The following is a 23058-nucleotide window of genomic DNA, read 5'->3' as shown; positions in this document are numbered from 1 at the left end:
GCAAACTTTTTATTCTTTTTGCAGCTCAGCTTTGTCCCCACAGCTCTGACTTTGGCTGCTGCAGCTGCTGGTGGTGCTTTTCCAGGAGGGGCTCAGTGGGGAGAGCTCAGGGGGCTCCATCCCCATCACTGCCAGTGGGAGATGATGGAGCTGATGGATCCAGAGCCAGGGATGCAGTTCATCCTCTGGGAAAACACATCCCGAGGTCATTCCTGTGCTCTGCCCCATTGGATTTCTCTGCTGGGAGGCTCTCTGGGGTTTTTCATCAGCTCTGAGTGTTTTACCCTCCTTCTGTTGCTAAAAATGTTGATTTTCAGAACATGGAGTAATCAGGGGTGGCTCCTGGGTGTGCTGGAGCAGAGAGCAGGGACCAGTGCTGGTGATAACTTAGCACCTTGTTTAACAAACCTGGCTCATTCCCAGAAATTCTCCAAATTCTTCACACATCAGTGTTTTACAAACCCCAGAGCACCCAGCCCTGGAGGGAACTGCTGTGTGAGGAATCACTGAATGTTATTATATTTTTATGAACATCCTTTGCTCGGATTTTTCTTTTATTTTACCTGAGAAGCTTGAGAAAAGAAATGTAAGCAATAATTATTTGATAGCTGTAGAATGTGGTTTGGACATTGTTCAGTAACAAGTGCACCTTTGGTTGATCTATGTGAGTTGTTTTTAATTAATAACCAATCAAAGATCCAGCTGTGTCGGACTCTCTGAGAGTCATGAGCTTTTGTTATGATTCTTTTCTTTTCTAGTTTTCTGATGGATTTAGTCTTTTTAGTATAGCTCTAGTAATATAATATAATATAATATAATATATAATATAATATAATATAATATAATATAATATAATATAATATAATATAATATAATATAATATAATATAATATAATATAATATAATATAATATAATATAATATAATATAATATATCAAACTTCTGAAACATAAAGTTAAATTTCTCATCTCTTCCCTCGTCCTGAAACCCTCAAACACAACCATAACTGGGTGCTTTGGAGAATCCTGATTTATGAATTCCCAGCCTGGATGGAGCTGAGGTGTGAGAATCACTGGGTGCTTTGGGAGCCCAGCCCTGGCACCCACCTCCTCCCATCCAGCATCCCCCCCTCCCTGGACACCAGACAAGGACAGATGGGACCTGGCAGTGCCTTTCACTCCCCTGAATGCAGGAGATCTGTCTCAGCCAGGCTTTTCTTCATGGAAGACAAATACCAGTCACCCTGGTGGTTTTTCACACCAGCCTTTTGTTTCTTTCCCTTCTGAGCTGCGACAAAAGCTGCAGTGCTCAGGGAGCAGTAATTAGTTTCGCTCTTATTTTCTATAGAACTCACCTCTGGAGCACGTGTGTGCCAGCAGCCACATCCAGGAGAATGGCCCCAGGGCTGAATTTGCATTTCTGATACAGAAATTCAAATTAGTCCCATACATCAAGCGATTCCAGTGGTCAGAGCATCACTCCTTATCAGAGGCTGTTGGGATCCGTGGCTGCAGCTGCCAAATTCTTTGGAAATTTGACAGAAACAGCCCCAAATAATGCCCAGGTGGGATGTGTGCCTCTGGAAGTGCCTGTGTCCCCAGCCACGGAGGGCTTTGATCCCCCCGTGTGTGAAGTCTCACCTGGGCACTGCTTTCATCCATGACTGCACCTTCTTGGGGGTTTATTCAATTATTATCTCTGTTTTCAATTATTTCACTCCGTTTTTTTTGGAGTGAAACAACGGCTGGCTGTTCCTGAGCTTTGACACAGCCAGGCTTTGTGTTTGGATTTAATCTGTGGTAATATAAAAGTGGATGATTTTACATCCCTCTCTCTTCATCCCGACCATCCCAAACCTCTTTGGGAGTGGAAATCTCTGTGAGGGAGGCTTGGCACAACCAGGAGCAGCCCAAGCACCAGGAGATGCCTTGAGGAGCACATTTTTGATGAACAAAAGGTTTTCTCTCTGCCCGTGGAGCTGAGGCTTCCAGAGAAGAGCAGATGGCACTGGAAGCATCTTCTTGGTGACAGCCAGGCCTTCTGCAGGGCAGCTTGCACCCAGGAGGTCACACTTGGATGATATTCAGGTTTTTGGGCAAGTTGTGCAAGGTTTTTCAGGTTTTTGCAAGTTGTGTTTCTCAGCTGGCTGCGCTCCTGTTGATACTGAGCACCACGAAATTTCTTACCCATTTTTCATCCACTTTTTTGTATTGAAAAATGAGATTTTTTTTTGGTGCTGTGTGAGGAGGTGGCTGTGGTGCATTCAGTGCCCCGCTGTGGTGTTTCTCCAGCTGGATTTGGCTGTGAAGTGACATTTTCCACCCCCAAAGCCCAAACCTTCAGGGAGGTGAGACACCCTTGATGAGGAGAATCTTCAAACTGCAGCAAGACAGGGCAGAAACAGGCAGAGGGAAGAGAGATCCTGCAGGAAATTGCAGTTTGCTGCCTGAGCCTGGGATGGGTTTGTGGGTGCTGGCTGCCTCAGGGGTGGCTCTTTGCAGCTGCTGCTCCTTTCCATGTCCAGCCTTCCCTCTCCTGCTTTCCAGGAGCTTTCCCTGCCTCAGATCTCTGGGACATTCATCCCCCACATCCCAAATTGCTGCTCAGCTCATCCCCCTCCAACCATGAGGAGCTCCTGTGGGGAGGACTGAGCATCTTTGTTTGGAGGAGGAAGGTAAAATAGAAAAAAAAAAAAAAAGACAGAAAATCAGCTCCTTGTTCAAATTCCCCATCTCCTCTGCCTCATCACTTGGGTTTTGGTAATTGCTTTAATCTGCACTTGGGGTTTCCTGGCAGGAGAAGGATTTTTCAGTGCCTGTCATTTCTTTGTTACTGGTTGTTTCCAAACTCATTACTCCTGGCATTTATTCACCCAGGCTGGAAGCAGCTTGCACCAGGGGCACAAAATGGAAATTGATTTACAGCGACGGTGTGTGATCTAGAAGATGTCAATTTTTTTTTTCTCCCTCCTGAGTCTATAAATTAGTTTTGATTCCAATAAGGTTTTCTGCTATAGTTATAAATCAGATCCCAAGGAGCTGTGGGAGCTGGGATATTAAAGCAGTGAAGCAGCAGCCCTGGATCCCAATATTGCTGATGCCCAGAGGTTTTGTGGGATAAACTTGGGAAAGTGGCTTTCATCTGGGGAGAAAACCAGCTGCTGAAATTCAAATGTATCCTTAATAAATCAATTTAAAAATTGTATAGGTCTAAATTTTTAGGAAGGTAAGGGCCTGGGATTGTTTGTGATTTAAGGAAACAAGCCCCATACTGAGGTTTTTGGAGAATATTGATGCTCCAGCAGTTCTGAGCCAGCAGATCTCCAGGAGGCCTTGCCTCAGGCTGTGAAAGCTCTGATGCTTTGGCAAATTTGGGCTAGTTTGGATTTGCAGCCTCAGCACTGGGAGGGGTGTGTGAGCCTCAGTGTGTGAGCAGCTCATGCAGGGGAGAACTCCTGGGGTGCAGCTGAGGGGCTGCAGGGAGGTGTGGGAATGGGAAATCCACCTTGGAGCTGGGGTTTGCCAGGATGGGTTTGGCCTGCTGTGAAATTGGAGCAGACTCTGTGGGCAGACACCGTGGTGGCTCCTCAGCAGGTGCTGCTGGGTTCTCCTGGTTCCAGGGGTGTTCCTGGGGGAATCCCAAGCTCCCCAAGCTTTTCCTGCCAGCAGATGATGACCTGACTGCCAGCCAGCCTCCTTTCTGCTCAAGAGTTCACTGGGAAAAAAAACTATTTCTGACCTGACAGCAAACCTCACAGGAGGTGACAGGGTGATGTGACATCGCCCTCATGGGATTTTCCATTTGCACAGCCATGAGAGGCCACCAGCAGCAGAGAGGTCAGCCCCCAGAGCAGCTGGGGCTGTGCTGAGCCTGGTCTCTGCTCTGGCACCCAGGGCTGGCTGGTCACCTCCCAAACCTGCAGGTTGTCACCGTGCCCCTTCCTGTGCATCTCTGCTGCTTTTTACAGCCTTTGGTAGCTCCTTTCAGCTTCCCACTGCCAATGTTTTGAGCATTTTGTGGGTGTGTGGAGATGTTTGCTTTGCTTTGGGTTCATTTAGCAAATGCTGGTGGGGTTTTTTTTTTATCACTCCTTTTTTTTTCTTTGTATTTTAATTAGGGAGATTGAAAGCTTAGTGCAAATTTGAAGCAGATGGAGCTGGTGACATCACTCTTTGTTTTACTCCTGTTAGAGCAGATTAGCTACTTTGGGGTAAATCCTGGAGAGAACCTTTCTGGGCTTAAACACCCCCAGCCTCTCCAGCCTTTTCCCATCCCTGCCTGCTTTGTCCTCTTTTTGTGCCCCCTTCACTCCCCCAGGCCTGCCTCCATCAGATGCTGTTCCCAGACCAAATTCCCACCATCTCCCAGCTGTTCCTTGTGCAGGGAGCTCTGTGGGGTGGTGTTTCCCTGGGATGAGCCCCAGGGGTTGGTGCTGGTGCAGGAGCAGAGCCTGAGCGCTGCCAGACCCTTCCCAAACCTCCCCCACCCTCCATCCACAGGGAATTTGGTGATTTCTGCTTCTTGCACGGGGGTTTGGTCATGGAACCATCCCAGAAGTTGGAATAGCCACACTAAAGAGCCAGCAGCTCCAGCTGTGCTGTCCTTGCTGTCACTGCTGTGTCCCTTGGAGCCCCTGCCTCCCGCCCTGCCTCATCTCTTTTCTCTGATTTCTCCTTCCATCCCTCACCCAGCAATCAGCCATGGCTCAGATCTTTTCCCCATAGCCCATCTCAGGGAGGAGTGGGATGGTTGGAGGTTGTCCCCAGAGCTGTGTCCCCAGGGCTGGTGGCAGCAGGGTGGCTCCTGTGGCCCTGTTCCTGCTGTCCTGCACCAGGCACTGCCCCCCAAAGCTGGCAGGAATTCCCTTTATCTCCCTGGCAGCGGATGAAAAGCCCTGGCCACAGGATGTGTGTGTGCACAAACACATTTCACCAAAAATAATTTCATTTTTAACCATTAATTTTACAAAAAATTAATGCAAAACCAGCACAGGCAGCAAAGCCAGGCTGCAGGGAGGTTCTGGCTGATCCATCAGAGCCTCTGGTGGGAGTTGCAAGAAGTTTTTTGTCTTTTGGGGTAGGCTGCTCCTTGTTGGGGGCACCAGTTTGTGCTGTAATTGTTGTTTTCCTTGTGTTTCCAGGCTGTGTTTCACCCCCAGAGCTCCCAATTCCCCCCTCCCTTCAGGTCCTTTGGGGTCAGGGCTGCCATGGAGAGGCTGCCTCTGGAAAGGATGTGCTTCTGCTGTGTTTGCTTGCAGAATTTCCTGTTGGAGTGGGGTTTCTCTTCCTCTGCTGCTTCCAGCAGCATCCAGGGGCTCAGCATTTCCTGCTCCTGCCCTGGGGGGGGACACGGTGCCACCTGGGTGTCCCCAGTGTCACCAGCAGCACCTGGGCCTTCAGGATGGGTGTGAAAAATCAGCTCCAGCAGTTGGGCTGGGTGTTGGATTTAATCTGCTCATATTTGGGTTTAATTTATGAACTCTTCGGGGGTGATGAATCAGTGTTGAGTTTTCTGGTGTGGAATAAGAACATTTCCCATCACTTCATTCCCTGGGAAAAAGAGGAGAAAGTGTGTCTATGAATAGCTGTGTGAGGAAGTCTGTGCACAATAAAGACATTATGAAAAATATTACACTCATCCATATTGATTTTTGCTTTGTTTGCTGGCTGGTTCCTTTATTACCCTGGCAGAGCCATGAGCAATGTCATCCCAGCTCAGCTAATGAGAAAACATCAGATGCTGCTGTCAGGCTGCCTGGAAAAGCCCCTTCCATGGTCATTTTGAAAAGGACACTTTGGAATGGCCAGCCTGGGCTGTGAGGCTGTGCAGCCCCTGGGAAGGAGCTGCTCTGGGTGCTGGATGGGATGGGAGGGATGATGTGACATGGGAAATGTGGCACATCCTGCGACAGGGCTGGGCTGGGGGCAAAACCTTCCTCCAAAATTGGGACTTTTTACAGGGTGGCTGAGCCCATTAAAGGGGATTAAACACAATCCTTCCCCACATTTTGCAGGTGCCCTTTATTCCGTGGCCTCTCCTTACTGATGCACTTCACCCTCCTGTCCCCCCCAGTAAGGAAATGTGTGCCAGTGCTTCATTTATTTCAGACTGAGCCTGTTCCCAGCAGCCAGGGCTGGAGTGAGCCCCAGGGTCTCAGATGGGATGAGGCTGGGGCTGTCACAGAGAGTGACATGCGTGGGCTTTGAATACCAGTCATTAATTAGGATTTCCCAGCCCCTTTTCCAGGCTGGAGCAGCAACTCCCTTCATTAGCAAAGAGATAAATGCTCCCTGCAGCCAGCTCAGTGTGGTCCCAGAAACCTTCCTGGCTCCTTGCTGGAGCACGTGCTCAGCTGGGACTGGATTTACAGTTCCATCATGTATTATTCATCCCAAATAATACATATTCCAAGCCTGTCAATGTGCAGGGCAAGGCAGAGTGATTTGAGGGATATCTCCAAGCTATAAATCTTAATATTCAAAGCACTGACAGATTTTGTGTGGGTGTTTTTTGGGGGCCACATAAGGAATTCTCCTCCTTAGCAGAGAGCAAGGAATGCACCCAAAATTAAATGTTTACAAGCAGCATTTCCCTCAGGTGTCCATAAGTGGTTTGTTACTGAAATTCTGGTCTGGTCTAAATATATCTGTTGGGAAAAAAGTGAGAGCTTGCAGTTTCAGAGCATCCTGTAGGACTTGAGGTCATGATGCTTGCTTTAAATGATGGTTATGGCCAAGGTAGAACCTGTTACTAAATGTAGATTTCCTCCTTTGTTAGTGGGATTATTTCTGGTTGGGGAAGAGGAAATAATCTTAGCATTTAATTAAAAAAAATTATGGGTAAGTATCTATTAGGAAATTTGGGCAGTGGAACTTTTTAAAGGAGGTGTGCACTGATTTATCTTAATCTTATTATAATAATTGATGTTAAAGGGAAAAAAAACAGCAGTCAAAAGCCACGTTCTTTGCCATGGTGGAAATCTTTGTATTTCTCATAATGTCATATTTACCCCAGGACTAAATTACAGCTTGTGCAGCCCTTTTCTTTAACTCAGTAAATAAGATTTAGCTCCTGTGTGCTATCCACCTGTTTCTATGGAAACCAGGCTGGAGTGCCAGGCAGTGGATCCTGGGCTCTGGAAGCCACCCCGGGGCCAGGGGGGCTCCCACTGACACCTGGGGGAGCCCAGGGAAGGGGGTGCAGCTTCTTGCTGTGATGCTGGACTCGTTCCTGTGATGCCAAACTTGTCTGATCCCCTTAAAAGTGACAATAAGTTGATTTTTGTGCCTGGAGCGAGGATCTCTCCTGTTTTGGAGGGGGAGAGGGGATGCTTGGAGCTGCTGTCTGCACACAGGGAGTCCTGTGCTGTGTTCATTAGTGGTGTTGTTTATTAATTGGGACATGGAGGGGTGCAGAGCTTGGGGGGCTGCTCCAGGGGATGGTCCCAGATGCTCCAGTGAGCCCTGGGCTGGATCCTGGATGAGATGAACAAGGAGGAGTGGAGCTTGGCTCAGGGTTCCTCTTCAAGAGCAAAGCAAGCCAAAAAGACTTGCCTTTTTTAGTGAAAAAAAATGATTAAAGCATAATTAATTTCTTAGGCTTGGATAATGAAACATCTTTCTCTGCAGGCCTGAGGGCCCAAATAGGAGCATTTTTAATGTTATTTTTAACAGTGCTATTTTTTACGTGTCTCAATTCCCATTCTCTTCATACTCAAAGCAGGAAGAGCCAGGGGTTGGTGTTAAAACCTCGAGCCTGTTTTTGCCATGTTTGAGCTTAGATAATGCAACAGGTCTGAGGTCTGCCCTGGAGACAGGGGTGTGTGGAGCAAACATCAGCTGGTTAAAGCCTGATCGCCTCCCTGGTCATCTTTCTCTGATACCAAAGGCAATTTTGCACCATTTTTTAATGTTCTGATGAAAAAACTGTGGCGTTTTTGGTGTTGCCTTACTCAGGGCCTGGGCAATCTTGTTGTCTTTCCAAAATTATTCCATAATCCTTTAGATATTTTTCTCACTGCTTTCCTGGCATTTGCCCCCTGTCTTTGCTGTGCTGGGATTTGAGATTTGAGGGAAGCACAATTGGGTGGAAAGCAAACCCAGCCTTGCTTGCACTCCAAAATCTTGATGCTAATGAGCATTAATAACGTGCCACGGTGAGAAAATTGGAGCAGACCCAAGGTTTAGCAGGAAGGACCAGGGGAGGATTTTTACTGGCAGCTCTCGTGTGATGAGGAGCATCAGCCACCACTTGGTGAGAGCTCAGGAGCCCCCCTGCTCTGCCAGGGAAGATTTTCCTTCCTTGCTTGCTGCAATGCCTGTGGAGCTCAAAAAATAGAATTTCTGCAAAATGGTGCAGCTGGAGGCTTCTGCCAAACTCTTGCATTCCAGTTTGAGGGTTTTTGGGATGAAAGATGTTGTGTTCTTCACCCCAGCTGTGTCCAGCTGTGCCAGAGGGGTGTGTGGGGCAGGGGAGATGCTGGGCTGGCTGCAGAGCCTCTCTTTTCATCACCCTTTATCTTTTTTGGCATTTCCTTCTTTATTTCCATCATCCAAGTGCTTATTCCTCAGCTAAAACCACCAGTGGACCCTCCAAGTCAGAGAACCCCCCCAGCCTGTGATCAGTTCAGATTTGGTGCATTCATGGGGCAGAAACAGAATCCTGGATCTGGAGATTTTCCCTTTCTTTCAGCCCCAAACCCTTCTGTAATCTTAATGGAAAAAAACCCAAACCTCCATCCCCATCCACCTATCTTTTATTGGAAGTGCTAAACAACCATCTTCAGCGAGTTTTTCCAATAAAAGGATGTCTGTTAAACAGAGCCCCAGAGAGCTGAGCTGCTTTACAGGGAGCTGTTTGAACTGCTCTCCATGCTGCCTTTTTAATATAGTTTAATACAGTTCTGGCCCTTTTTCTGCATAGTTTTTCCCCATCAAAGCTTATTGTCGTTGTCTGAGTGTCACGCAGCTTTAGAGGGGGTTTGGGAAGGGGGATGGCACATGGAGCAGTGGAGAGCTCCATATTTTACACCCCAAATGCAGATTCACCAGTGACTCATCTGTGTCCGGGTGGGGAGATGCTCTGAAGTTAAAACCCCAGTGACAACAGGCATGGAGCACCCCAGCTGTTCCCTTAACAGGTCGCACGGCGTTATTTCTTCATTTGTAATTGTATTTATTTGAAGTTTTTCCTGCAGTGAGGGATCAGTTACAGCCTGATGGCACCGTGCAGTGCAGGAGCAGCTCCGGGGACAGATGTGGCCCCAGGCAAACAAAGGCAGGAACACAGATGTGCTGCTGGGGCCAGCAGCCAGAGGGGAGAGATGGGCATTTCCAAGGGTCTGAATCCTGGCTCAGAGCTGGGGGCAGCACAGGGCTCTCTGGGATCATTTGGGAGATGCTGTTGGAAAGAATAGGATGCCAGCTTGCTTTGTGGCATTGGTGGATGGGCTGGCTGGGCTCCCTCTCCTCATATTCCATTTAAAATTACCTCCTCAGCTGTGGGATGTGCATTTGTGCTCAGGGTGGAACCCAGCAGAGCTTGTGCTGCTCCAGGTGGCAGCTGGGACCCTTTGCCAGGGTGTGGGGTGATGTGAGAGCCCCTGGGTTTGTGCTTTGGCAGCTGCACCTCTCCCCCAGAAAAGGTGCTCTGGTTTCTTAGGAGGGCAGGAGAAGTTCTTGTGTGGAGTGGAGCAAAGCAAAGGCAGGGAAGGGGCCAAGGGCACTTGAGAGCCCTTCTCACAAGGGTCCAGAGGAGAGCTGGGACCTGCCCAAGCCCTGAGCCCATCTGGGAGCCTTTGTCAGTGCAAAAGCTGCTGGGAGCACTGTCAGGAGCAAGAGAGGGGGCTGGATGTTTAATTAATTTACATCATTTGTGTCATGAAGTGACTGGCCTGACAAGGGAGCAGGGAGATTGCTCCCAGTAGCTCTGCTGGAGTCACTGGAGGGGGGGTGACAGTGCCATCACCCCCAGCAGGCAGCAGGGAAATTCCCATCAGAGCATCCCCGGGGATCTGCAGGGCCAGGAGGGAGTGAGGACATCACTGAGTGCCCTCAGCACATCCACATCTCCAGCTCTGAGTGTGTCTGATTGCCCCAGACGTGTTCCGTGCTCTGCTCATCCTCCCTGGAGCATTTTCTGCTGGACTGGGGCTGGGCTGAGGAGGTGAGCACATCCTGGATTTTACAGAATGCAGTGCACAGCACGTGCTGCTGCCAGGGCTGGATGAGAAACTGCCCATACTGGGACAAACTGGGATAACTCTGGCTCAAACCCACCCCCACTGGTGTTCAGGTGTGAAGAACAAGAGTGAGAGGCAGCAAGCTGATTGTGTTTTGTAGTGGAGGCATTCCAGTATAAATTGGATTAATGGAGGTCTTAATAAACCCTGAATTATTGTGGGACGGGGCTCGTCAGCTCTTCTCCAGAGCTTTACAGATCCCAGCACCACCTCCTCCTGCAAACATTTATTGCTGATAAAAATCCACGTCTGCAGCAGAATAAAGCACTTTATGAAAAATACATCAGTGGGACCTTTGTTAGCAGAGGCTGCCTCGGTGCTCCTGCTGTGGTACCCAGCAGGGACATTCCCCTGGGCTTTCCCTGGACGCTGCAGTGGTGACAGTTCTGCCTTTCTCTCTCCTGACCCCTCTCATATCCTGGGCTCCCTGGGCTGCTGCTGGATCCCAGTGGGACCTGGGGGCACAGACTGGGCAGGAAAAGGCTCCTTGCAGTGGGTGGGAAAGGAGCAAAGCGTGGCAGGGGGTCCTGGCAAGGTCTGGGGTGGCAAATTCCCTGGTGCTGTGCTGATTGGACATTTTGGAGGGTCTTTTTTCCCCCCATTGTTCCCCTGTCCAGAGGCATCACCAGGATGCTGCTGCTGGGAGAGGAAACTCTGTGGTGTGACTTTGAGGTGCCTGTGAGCACCCAGGGAGAGCCCAGGTCCCTTTGCAGGTCAGCACACATCACACCTGGGGCGGTTTTTCCTTTGAGGCAGGGTTGGATGAGTGGTGGCAACACGGAATTCCGAGCTGGAGCAGCTGCTCCTCCTTTTGCACCCAATCCCCCAAACCTCCTCACTGACCAGTCCCAGCACTCCAAATCCCATTTCCAGCCAGCAAGGGGGAGGGAATTTGCTCAGCTGAACGTTCTTGTCACGGATGTAATTCCCACATAAATATCCATACATTGTCAAACCATCTTTTGATGTTTTTTTTTTCCCTCCTTTTATTTTTTTTCCCTTTTAGCCCCTCAGACACGTGATTTTTATTTCTCCAGCTGTAAAGCCGAGTGTGTGAACGTTAAATTGCTCAAGAAGCCAAAGATAATTATTCCAGCACCCGCCGTAGCGCGCGTCAGAAGCGCGGGACCCGAAACCGACACTGCGCGCGCGGGCAAACGCTTCTGTGGGGATTGCACTCCACAGGGGCATGTCATGTTGACAAGAACGAATTTTCCCCTCCTTCACAGCCTGTCTTGATGCTTTGGTGGAAGTCTCATCAACCGAGTGGAGCTGATTTTGATGGGGAATTATTCCAACCTTTCAGGTCCCTCCCTGCGGACTGGTTTGCTCCGCAGGCTGATGAGATGATGCTGGCGAGGAGCTGAGGGCCTGATGTCAAATAAAAGGTTTTTCTTTTGCAAGCCTGGTTATCTCTTGGTAATGCTGTCAAACGCTCTTTTCTGCAGTCCGAGCACATCTTCTACATCTGGTCAAAATATGGCATGAAAAAAGATGTTTTGAACAAAAAAACCAGCATTAATAGCAGATGGGAAAAAGTCATTAAGACTCAATTTTCAGGGACTTTTTTGGCCTTTTTTAAAATCCAAAATTGGAAAATATTTTGTTTGTTTGTGGACATACAGGAAACATTGCCTTTTTTCAGTGGACAAAACCAAAATACTCCTCAGTATTGATCAGAACATAAAGCCCTTTCACTTTTCTCTGTCCCACTCCTCAGTTTTGAGTTTTACACCAGGCTGAGCTTTTCCTCTGGGAATTCCAGACATTGCTGCCATTTTAAGCATACACAGTTATTTGCAGTGTGGATTTTCATGCCCCACATGAGGCATCTGAGCAGGGGCTCACCCTGACCTGGGATTTTTGGGGATTTTGTGCTCTGTAAAATGCCCTGTGCAGTGGTAACTCAGTGGTGCTGGTTGTGAAGTCAACAAGATTTTAATGTGCTCTTCCTGGCAGTTAGAAAATGCCAATGCTAACAACAAATCTGAGTTTCCTGTTCCCTTCCCACAAGTAAATACTTGTCAGGCATTTCCAGGGGCTGCATAGGACAGAAACCAGTTTTACCTGTTTGATTACAAAAATCTCTTTGTTCTGGACAGGGGCTCCAGGGAGGAGTTTGCCCTGACTCTCTGGGGCTGCCCTGCTCAGACCTGAGGTGACAGCAGTCACCTCTCTGACCTCATCCTCACATTTGCATCAGTGGCCTTTGGGATGCACTTTTGGGTTTTGACATTAATTGATAACTCTGCCCTGCTGGCACCAGCAATTCCTGTTCCTTTTTTACTGTTTTTTCCCCTTGGTGGCTGCTGGGACCCTCATTCCCTCCTGCACAGGGTGTTTTCAAGGACTCTCATCCATCTTGATGACCTTTATCAACGTTGTGTGTTCAGACCTGAGCCCTCAGAACCATCAGGGGGCCGTGGTGATGGGAGCCTGTATTAACACATAGAAAAATCCCTTTTTTTTCCCTCCCCTACAACCCCAGGCTGACCACAGTGCAGCTCTTTGTCTCTAAACTCTGATTAAAGGGCTGGGAGAAGGCGGTTCAAGCCACATTTTCCTTTCTCTGCGTGATGATGTGTGAGTGTATTTTTGGCATTTTCTCTCCTGTACCAAGTCTGGCTCTCCAGCCCGCTCGGTTTGAACGTCGCGTGTCGAAATCCCTCAAAGCTTCAGCTCGCTGTGTGTTCCACACTTGCTCAATCTGTTCCTATTAATTTTTAAAGGCGTTTTTAGCAGCTGATAAACAGCTGGTGACACTTTGGGAGCCGCTGAGGAGCTGCTGTGACGCCGAGCTGGGGGATGCTGGGGCATGGGGATGGTGTTCCCTTGGGATGCCAGCACCCTCCGTGTGCTGCCCCCTCCCCATCCCGGTGAGGAGGGGGCTCTCCAGCTGCCACTGTGCTCTCCCTGCTGGTTCCCACCATCCTGGCTCGCTGCAGGTCCTGAGCAGAGCTGAGCTCACACTGCAGGATGCAGCTGGGGAGTCTGCCTGAGCATCCTCGACAAAGCTATTTGCATTCCTTAAATCACTGGCTGAAAGCATCATGCCTGACTCCTTCTTCTTTTCTTGGAGACAGACAAGATCTAATCTATGATATTATGATATTTTTTCCTTTTTTTTCTTTACAGCTGTATGGATTTGTTAGGCCTGAAGGGACCCTTAGATCATCTTGTCTCACCCTCTGTGCAGCAGTGACGGTGGAAATCCATCCAGCTTCCCCTTCCACCCTGTCATTTGTGAGCTCTGACACCCTGTCAGGGCAGCCAATGTTTTGGATGTTTTTTTCAGTGCAGTTCTTTTCTGAGCCCTTTTGCTGGAGTGATGCACATTTCAGTCACCCCTGGAGCAGTAAATGTGCTGTCTGCAGAGGCAGCTAAATTTGAAATCCTCAGTCAAATCAAAGCACTTTGTGGGTGTATTTATCCTCTCTTACAGGATGAGGGGGAGGGAGGTGGTTTCTGGAAAATGCCTTGTGGGTTTGCTGCTCCCTCCTGCCTTCCTGCAGGTGGAAATGCATTAATTGATGTCCTAGGATTAATAAAGGGAAACAATGTGGCAGTGTCAGAGGTCTCTGTCCCATCTGACGTTCTCTTTGGAAAGCCCAGGCCAGGAGTTTGCCTGCCCAGGGGTAGGAGGCTGCTCCAGACAGAGTTTTGTCTGGAAACCTCTTGATGCTTCCAGTGAATCATGGATTTGGGAAATTCAGGGCTTGCTATTTTGAGAACTGAATCACAGAGGAAGGCAGGGTTGTTTCTGTGCTCGGGATATGATTGATGGAAAACCCTTTTTTTTATTTCTGAAATAACATTTATTTCTGGAAGGTATTTCACCAGCGAAGCAGAATCTGTAATAAAATAAAACCCAACCCTTTTATCTCCTTCAGGGAGGGCGGGGAAGAGGAGGAGCAGCATCCAGAGCACACTGCTGCTGCACTGCTCAGTCTGGAGAGGCTTCATTTGTGTCAAACATGGAAAAATCGCAGAGGGAAAAGCTCCTGGTAGTGTTTGTTTGCGTGGTAGAGCTGTCCTTTCCCTGGTTCTCTTCCTTTTGAAACAGTTCTTGGAAAGCTGGGCAGGAACTGTGCAGTGAGGAAGAACAAAACACACAAATCAGGAGCTCTGATACTCAGCACTGGCCCCTGATTGTGGCTCTTCTTACAGAATAAGAATTTAAACATTTGTAGGGTTTTTTTCCCCCCAAAAAAATGATGCAAACTCACAGAAAAAGGTGACCTGACCTTGCCTCGGGAGATGGGAATTTCTCCTCTCTGCTCTGAACTGCTCTCCCTACCCTCAGTCTGCTGCACATCCTGGTTCAGCTCCTGCTGGCTGCCTGTTTTTCTAGGAATTGGGAATTTAACAGAGTTGTTTTCCAGGAAACCCAGAGGTGACACTTTGGAGGCTGACAGGGAGGGACTGAGGTGTCCAGCTGGGTGATGCTGGTGGAAGGGTCAGGCTAGCAGCAGAATCTTGGCACATCCCTCTGGTTTAGGTGCTCAGGACAGGGAAAATGAGTGGATAGAAACAGCCTGGTGAAAATACATGAGGAATTTCTCCTTACTACAGCTCAAGGTTCAACCAGAGCTTTCCACAGCTTTGAATGTTTTTTGTTTTTTCTGTGTCAAGATCAGTGAATACCTGTGATGGCTCTCAATAACCTGGATAAATTGGGCATTTTTCTGATGTGAAATCTTCCAGACCCTGTGGACAGGAGGAGGGAGCAGGGGGAGTTTTCTCCTGCCTGCCTCCATGGGTGGCAGCCTGCATCACTCCTCCTTTCCTCAGAGAAACTTTGGAAGTTTAACAGCAGCTAAATTGGCAATATTGGAGGGCTGAAGTTTGTGTCAGTTATTTTCCAGACTTGCTGGATGCTCGCAAACATTCTGAGAGTGCTGCAGGAGATGGGGAAATGATTCCCTGATTGATTTCATGTCTGAATGTGGCTTTGTGGGGTTTGGGAGCCTCTTCCAGCTGAGAGCTGAAGTCATAATCTGAACTCAGGTTTCCTGGGTTTGGAAAGGAGAAGTTTGCTTCCTTGTGCCCCACACTTGAACTGCTGTAGGATGCTTGAGGTGATCTTATCAGAGATTTTTAGTTACCCATGAAACCAGGACCTTGCACTTGCAAACATTTCTGAAGCTGGAGCACCAAGAGAAGTCTCAGTTTGAGGAGAAGCTTTGAGGCTCTTGGTGATGTGATGGGCCTTGGTCCTGTGTCCAGGTGTCCCCAGGGCCTGAAAAATGGATATTTAACAGGCATGTTCGTGCTGATCTGGGCCAAGGAGGCAGCTCAGACCTGGCTGGCTCTGGGGGAAGTTTGTTTGTAATGGTAATAAACCCCACAAGTTCGCAAGGTGCTGCTCCTCCCTGGAGTCTGGGAGAGGATTAGGGCTAAGGAAATGAACTTCATCCTGCTTTCCTGTGCTTCTCCTCCTACTGTTCTCCTTCCTGAGTATTTCTGCTCAGTGTCACTCTGTGTTTTGAGGGGTGCAGGCAGAAGAGAGCTCCAGCCCTCTCCTGGCTGTGTGTTCCCACAGTTCATGGGCACATGGAGTTCTTTTGCCCCTCCCTTCTCTTCTGGACTTTTTTCCCTCCTTTTTTTTAAACTGAAAGCTGTGAAGGAGAAGGTGTTTCATCCAGGTGGGTCTGTGCTTGTGCAGGAAGCTGGAGCAGCCCCTCCATCTGTGGAGCCAGGAGGGATTCCTGCTGCAAGCCCCGACTCCGAGCAGCTGCAGGGAAGGAAACTTCAGTGGGAAAGGTCTCCCATCCCTGCAAACACAGCAGTGCCAGGTTTTGAGCAAATCAAAGCAGCAAATCCCAGGCAAATTCTAAAAGCTGCCTTTTACAGTGCGCTTAAAACACCCCTGTTTGCTTCCTGCCTCTTTTGTGTACCTTGGAATTACAGGAATTCCTTTGAGCTCAAACGAGTTTTTCTCCTGATCTGTAAAACACAGCTGGTCTCAAACAGCCTTGGGATGGTTAAGCTGCTGCTGCAGGGGGTTTTAGGAGGGACTTGGCTTCCCTGAGGCTCCCTGGGGCAGAGCTGATGCTTTGCAGGTACCATGGGGCAATGAAGAAGCTTCAGGGCTTGGACCACAGCAGCCTGTGAAGTGTTAAACTGCAGGTGCCTCCCTTGAAGTGGGATATTTCCATCCAGTGGGATGGTGAGTCCCAAACCACACTCCCCTGGGTGTGGCAGGGAGGGACAAACCTGCCCTTGGTCAGATGGGCTGTGCATCTCCCACCCGCTCTGCTGCTCTGGCGCTGGAAGGGATTTCAGCTTCTCTGGGGAAACCTGGAGGCTGTGGCCCTTCCAGAAATTGGGAACTCTACAAAATGCAAAGAAAAAAGGCTTTTAAACACTTTCCTTTGTGTTGTTTTTATACACAGCTGCATTTTTTCCTTTAGCACCTGGGATAATGATGAAGGAAATCAGGCAAGGAGAATTTTGAGCTCTTTCTCTCTCTCTCCAATAGGTAAATTACTCTTTGTGCAAGTGGATTGGTTTCATATGGATGCTTCCAATTTCTCCTGCACATGCAAAATGTTCCTAAAGCTTTTTCTTTTTTGTTGCTCCATGTGTTTTGCTCTGACCTCCCAGCTCCCTTTTGGAGCCAAGAGGAAATGGGAACCCAAAGGTATGTGAAAATCTGAAATATTTTCTGCTTACATCCCAGGCCTTGATCGAAAGGGATTAAACTTAATACAGATTAAAGCCGTTTTCTTGGAAGCAGGTTTGGATATCCATGTTTTGCATCTGACTAGCTGTTTTCTCCATCTGTTCCAACAAATCCAATCAATACCGGGGGAGAGGGGGGGATGTTTTTGCAGGAGAGCCTCTCCTTTCAGCATGCAAGGAACCCTTGGAAGTCCCCTAGTCTGGAATTCACTTGGAATATCTCAAGGTGGAGCTGATGAAAGGGCTGGGATGGGGTGTGCTGGCTGGGCTGGCAGCTTTTTAATTTGGAGTCTGGTCATGGAGTGATAAAAGCACAGAATTTGGACATGAAAGCCCATCTTGTCCCTCTCCCTGCTGTGGGCAGAGACACCTTCACTAGTCCAGGTTGCCCCAAGCCTCCTTCAGCAATTCCTGGGGTCACCCACAGCTTTTCTGGGTGTGCTGTGCCAGTGCAGTGCAGAATGTCAGGGATGGGGACAGCCCAGGTGGCAGCTGTGAGCAGAGCCATGCCCCAGCCTCACCTTCTACCGCCAGGAATTAATGTGAGCTGCTCCTTTTCCGTGCTCTGCCTGAGCAGTTCTTTACTTTGGGTGCCTCTGGCAGGGGCTTTTCCCTGGAAAAGTTTGTTGGGGTGGCTCTTTTTGGGTCACAAGAAGAGGGTTTTGCTTGAGTGCCTGACTTGGGGCACTCTGAGTTATGGGCTGGGGTCAGAGAAGGACCGGGAACCCTTTAGGATGAGCAGGGGATGAGGTTATGGAGCAGCTGACTCACAGTTTGAGGAGTAAATTTAATTAAATCTGACTGAATTCAAATGTTTAGCAGGAGCAGGTGATTTCTGACAAAGTTTAGCCTGTCCTGGTGTTCCCTATGGCATAAGACAAATATTTGGGCCATTTTTAGGGTTGTCTGTCTATCCTATCCCTTTGCATCAGTGCTGTGGGGTCAGCAGTTGTCTGCAGGACCCTTTCCCCTGAATATTCCTGGTTGTTACATCCATGGAAAGCACAGATATGATAATTATAACCACCCTTCTTAACATGGGGTGGGCTCTGAGCCTTTTCCAGGCTCTCCAAAGCCTGCAGAGATCCATGCAGAGCATCATGGACCACCTGTCCTGCTGGTGTTCCCTTCCCTGTGCTCCCACACCTGGGCACGAGGAGTCCTTGTGGCAGCTCAGGCTTTGCAGACTACCTGTGTAAACCCATTTGAAGCTAATTAAATGCTTTTAAGGATTCTTTTTTTGCCTTTTTCCCCCCTTCCTGCCCCTCTTTCCGGGCCAAGCGCCCAGCACAGCTTGGTGGCTTTCAGCAGGGACTCGGCGAGGTCGGAGCTGTCAGCGCCCACGTCCTGCCTCGTGTTTCACACCTTCCCACGCTCCAGCCCCCTCCTCTGCTGCTCAGCACTGGGCACCCTTCCAGGTTCATTAGGGAACGGCTAATTGGGGGCACGGGAAGGAGCTGGACAGAGCAGAGGGGCTGTGTTGGAGTGAGAAGCTCTGCCTGGTGCTCACCTGAGCGTCTGCTCCAGGCACATGAGCCAAGCTCCAAGCCAAGCCACTTTGTTTGTGGTTTTCCCCGCTCTGATTTGCAGGAAAAAGCCCAGTCCCCCTGCCTCATCACCCTCCTTTCCCAAAGGACAAGCTCTTTTTGTAACCATCACAAAGCCATGCAAACGAGCCCTCTCCACTTACACGCTGGATTTTATTTTTTCCTTAAGAGTCAATTTTGTAATATCTTCAATCTGGAGGGAGCACATCCATCACCCATGGGTGCTGCTGAGCTCATTGCTCCCACTATTCCAGGGCCATCAGATCAGTCTCTGTGCCCTGCTCAGCTGGAGGCTCTTTCCCAGCTCATCTCTCTTGCTTTGGTGTTGGCTCACTTGAGAACCCGCTGGGTTTCCCCCCTGAGGCTTTTAAAGTCCCATCAAAGGCAGCTCCTCGCTCCAGTCGCTGCTATCACACAGAGATAATAAAAGTCCTGAGCCAGGCAGTGGCTCAGCAGCCGTGGTGGAGGAGAGAGCCCATTAAGGAGCAGAATAACTCTTTATTGCTCTTTATTAGAGGAGCTCAGCAGCACAAAGCAGGCGCTGGAGTTTCAGGGCATTAATTCCTGTGTTTGGAGCTGAGCAGGGAGCGGGGCTGTGGCTGGGCTGGTTTGTGGCTCTTTCTCTGTTTTGGGCTGCTTTGCCTCTTCTCTTGTTGCCTTTGGATATTCTCTGTGTCCTGGGAAGGTGAGGGACCTGCCCTGCCCCTGGCCAGGTGGGACAAAGGAGCACAGACACCTCTGACACACAGACATAGGGGTTTGGGACACCAAAAATGTGTGACAGTGTTCCCTTCCCTTCTCAGCTGGTCTGTGATGGGAAAAGACAAATTGTGCCTTAAATATGGGAGATGGGGTGTGTGCACCTGGGTAACTTATGGTGGTGTGACAGAGTGCAGAGATTTTCTAGCAGTAGCCATAAATCCACACAAATTGTTCTTCTCCTTGTAAGGGAGCCGAAGAGAGGAAAACAAGAAGGATGGGACTGCATGGGCTAAAGCTGGAATTGGACAATGAACTCCAATATGCAAATAGAGCAGAGCTGATAAATTAAGAGGCCCTGTGACTGGGTGTCCTTTTTGTCACCATTTTGGTTCATCTTGGGTGTAGCTCTGGCTGGGCTCTTGTGCTGCCCAAGATGGATCCATTGAGGCTTTTAATAAATCCCTGCTTTATTCTTTAACTGCTCCTAGCCTCTGTTCTGGGTCAGCCTTCCCGAGGTCCCAGGCAGAGCAAGCAGGTCGTGGTTTGTGTTCCTCTCACACTTTGGGCTGCTCTGCATTCCCAGGCTGGTCCAGCCAAGGTCCAAACCATGGCACAGGGATGCAGGTGTGCAGGGAGAAGGGCAAACAGGAGCTCCACGTGCTCCAGAGGGAGAAAATCCAGGATTCTGCAGCACCTCAGGCAGGAGGCAGCTGGATGAAATCCTCCTTGCTCTGAGGACTGCTTTTCTTTGAGCATTCCTGTCCCTGGGACTGTTCCCATCGGTGTTTTGATTGAGGGGTGCCATCATCCAGCTCAGAAGTGGTATCTCTGCCTTCCTCCCATGCCAAGAGCTCCCCAGCCCAGCTGCTTTGTTTTTTCAGACGTGAGAGAGTTTATTTGAGAAATTTTCTGGCTGCTCAGAGATACCATCAGTTTGTCTCTGATTTTGGGGTCAAGTTTCTGCCTGAGGCTGGGGATGTTTGGCCTGAGGATTTGTTTTGCCCTTTGTGAGTTCAGGGGCAAAGCAGAAAATGAGTCCCTGTAACTGCAGGCTGTGAAAACCCCTCTCCCTGGCAGGGCATGTGCAGAGGTGGCACAGGGAAATCTCTGCCCAGTGCTGGGCAGAGCTCCTGGTTTGTTTCCAGAAGCAAATCTGTTCTGGAAATGCTCAGTGCTGGCTGTGAGCCCTCAGCTCATTCCTTCTCCCAGGGTCACTCCTGGAGTGCCCAGAGCTGGAAAGTTCCTCCTATGCAAAGTGTTCTCCAGCCCAGCTGGGTCAGTTTGTTTTTTCAAATAAAAAAAAAGTTTATTTTAGAGTTTTCTAGATGCTCAGAGATACCATCAGCCATAAACAATGCCAGAGGAAGTAGAAGAGGAGTGAACATAATAATTTATTTTCTCTCTGGGTTTGGTTTATTTTAAAATCTGTAATTCCTAAAAGGAAAGTGTTGGGAGTAAAGAAGAAAAGTGGTGAATTTTTTATTGAAGTAGTGTGGCTACTGTGTTTTGTTTTTTAAATTCTTTACAAAAATCCCATTTCTTTACTCTGTTGTTTTCCAAAATGACCAGTGAGTGTGAGGAACCCACTTTGAGTCTTGATTAGTTTATTTTATTTTTGTTTTCTTTCTTTTTCCCATGAAGTGCAGAACTCGAGGCCTTTTTAAACCTGAAGTCACCTGCAGGGCTCGTGCCTCACTTTGTGGTGTTATTCTTTTCAGCAATCATCTCTCTGCTCAGTAAATGATCAGCTGGGTGGTTGGATTGAACCCATGGCCATAAATAAATACAAAGCACACTGGAATTTCAGGAACGTGAAGGGCATCCCTCACTTGTCATGGCAAAACCACCAGAAATTTCCCCACTAAGGCTTTGCAGGTCACTGGTAGAGAGAAAAATGTCTGTGCATCACCTGCATGTGGTACCTTTATATTCCTGTTTATATTCCTGCCATCTTATTGTCAGTGGGATGTTATATATAGCTTTTATGGTAATTTTGTGTGCTGAATGCAGTTTCCAGGGAGGAAATTGCATTGAGAAATGGGTGAAGAAGTAATAATAATAGCAATAATCTGCATAAGCCCCTGTTGTTAAAACCCACAGCCCTACATCTCCTGAAGAAAAATGCACAGATAAGAGAATAGTTTTCCAAACAACATCTTCAAATGGCTTGGAGGGTGACTTTTGTCAAGGGTTGGAGTGGCAGGACAAGAGGAAATGGCTTTAAACTGACAGGGATTTGGGTTAGATGGATATTGGGAAGGAATTCCTGGCTGTGAGGGTGGGCAGGCCCTGGCAGAGTTGCCCAGAGAAGCTGTGGCTGCTCCATCCCTGCAGTGTTCAGGGGCAGGTTGGAATATCTGTTTTAGGTCTTTTGGTGTGTCCTGGTGTTCCAGGAGCAGGGAAAAGCCTCGGCTGGGATCAGGGACCCTCCTGCTGCCCTGGGGGTGTGGGGCAGATCCTGAGCTAACACCAGAGCCAGAAGTCAGGCCTGGCTTTGCCTGCACACAAGAAGCTGTTTTACAGGGAAAATGAGACACAGTTTAGCAAACACTTAAGGGCTGAGTTAGTTTTAATAATGTTGTTTAATCCTGTTGAAATTGAGAGGATTACTTATCCTTAAACACTTCCCTGGCTGGGACTGGGAGCTGTGAGGAGCTGGCCTTGCACTGGGCTTGTCTTGTTCTTAGGAGATATTGGGAAAAATATTCCTGATATTGGGATAGTCCTTCTAGAGATGCTTCAAGGAGGCTTTTTGTGCTTGAACCCTCACTCTGTGTGGCTTGGCTTTCTCACCTGAGTGTGGATTTGGGGTCTGTGGGTTTGGGATCAGTGGATTTGAAATCTCCACTCAACTGTGTTGGCTCCTCACTTTCTCACCTGAGCGTGGATTTGGAATCAGCAGATTTGGGATCAGTGGATTTGGGAGCCTTATTTGGCTGTGCTGGCTCCTCACTTCCTCACCTGAGTGTGGATTTGGGATCAGTGGGTTTGGGATCTGTGGGTTTGGGATCCGTGGATTTGGGATCCGTGGGTTTGGGATCTGTGGGTTTGGGATCTGAGGATTTGGAATTTGAGGATTTGGAATCTGTGGATTAGGGATCCGTGGATTTGGGATCTGTGGGTTTGGGATCTGTGGATTTAGGATCAGTGGATTTGGGATCCTCACTGGGCTGTGCTGGCTCCTGATTTTCTCACCTGAGCATGGATTTGGGATCTGTGCGTTTGGGAATCAGTGGATTTGGGATCCGTGGATTTGGGATCCATGGATTTGGGATCCCCACCAGGCTGTGCTGGCTCCTGACTGGAAGCAGCGCCCAGGCTTTGATGTGCCAGGATGAGCAGAGCTTGGGGCTGCTCAGCAGAGAACAAAGGGAGCCTTGTTGCTGAGGAGAACAGGGAGCTTTTCTCTTAAATTTCCCTGGAAGTCAAACCCCGCGGTGGCACTGTCTGATTCATAAACTGGATTTTTACTTCAGAAGGCTAAAAATAGAGCATGGAAGAGACTCATTCAGTCAGTCTAGGGCTTCCCTGGTACTATTTTAAGCCCCCTGGAGCAGGGCTGGGGGTGCCAGGGGAGTTTCCAGTCTCTGTGCCCTGGGCTGGGTGTTCCAGGTACCACTCGAGGTGTTCTGTGCCCTGCTGAGCCCTGGAGCCTTCCAGGGATGTTCTCTTCCCTGTTTTCCATGTGAAAAGCACACATTTTTTCGGTGATTTCCCAGTTTTTTGATTGCTGCTGTGGATTTGGCTCCACATGTGGGGCACCAGCAGCTGACAGCCAGGCTGGCATTCATGGCACGTGAAAAATGGGACAGATGAAGGTTGCAAAAGTGTGGATGGTCTGAGATGGGGCTCTCATTGATGTCCTGGCATAAAAATGTGGCTCTG

The 23058-nt window shown here is 48.8% G+C and overlaps 1 protein-coding gene across 7 annotated transcripts in view; it reads left to right on the top strand.

Moving 5' to 3' along the window:
* The window catches only part of VAV2 (vav guanine nucleotide exchange factor 2), a 119220-nt gene that overhangs the window by 49066 nt on the left and 47096 nt on the right, over positions 1-23058 (top strand). The gene's annotated exons all lie outside the window — the stretch shown is intronic.

This window comes from Passer domesticus, chromosome 18, assembly GCF_036417665.1.
Source record: "Passer domesticus isolate bPasDom1 chromosome 18, bPasDom1.hap1, whole genome shotgun sequence".
Taxonomy (NCBI): Eukaryota; Metazoa; Chordata; class Aves; order Passeriformes; family Passeridae; genus Passer; species Passer domesticus.
Note: the sequence above shows the minus strand (reverse complement) of the source record. Positions and strands in the feature narration are given on the sequence as shown.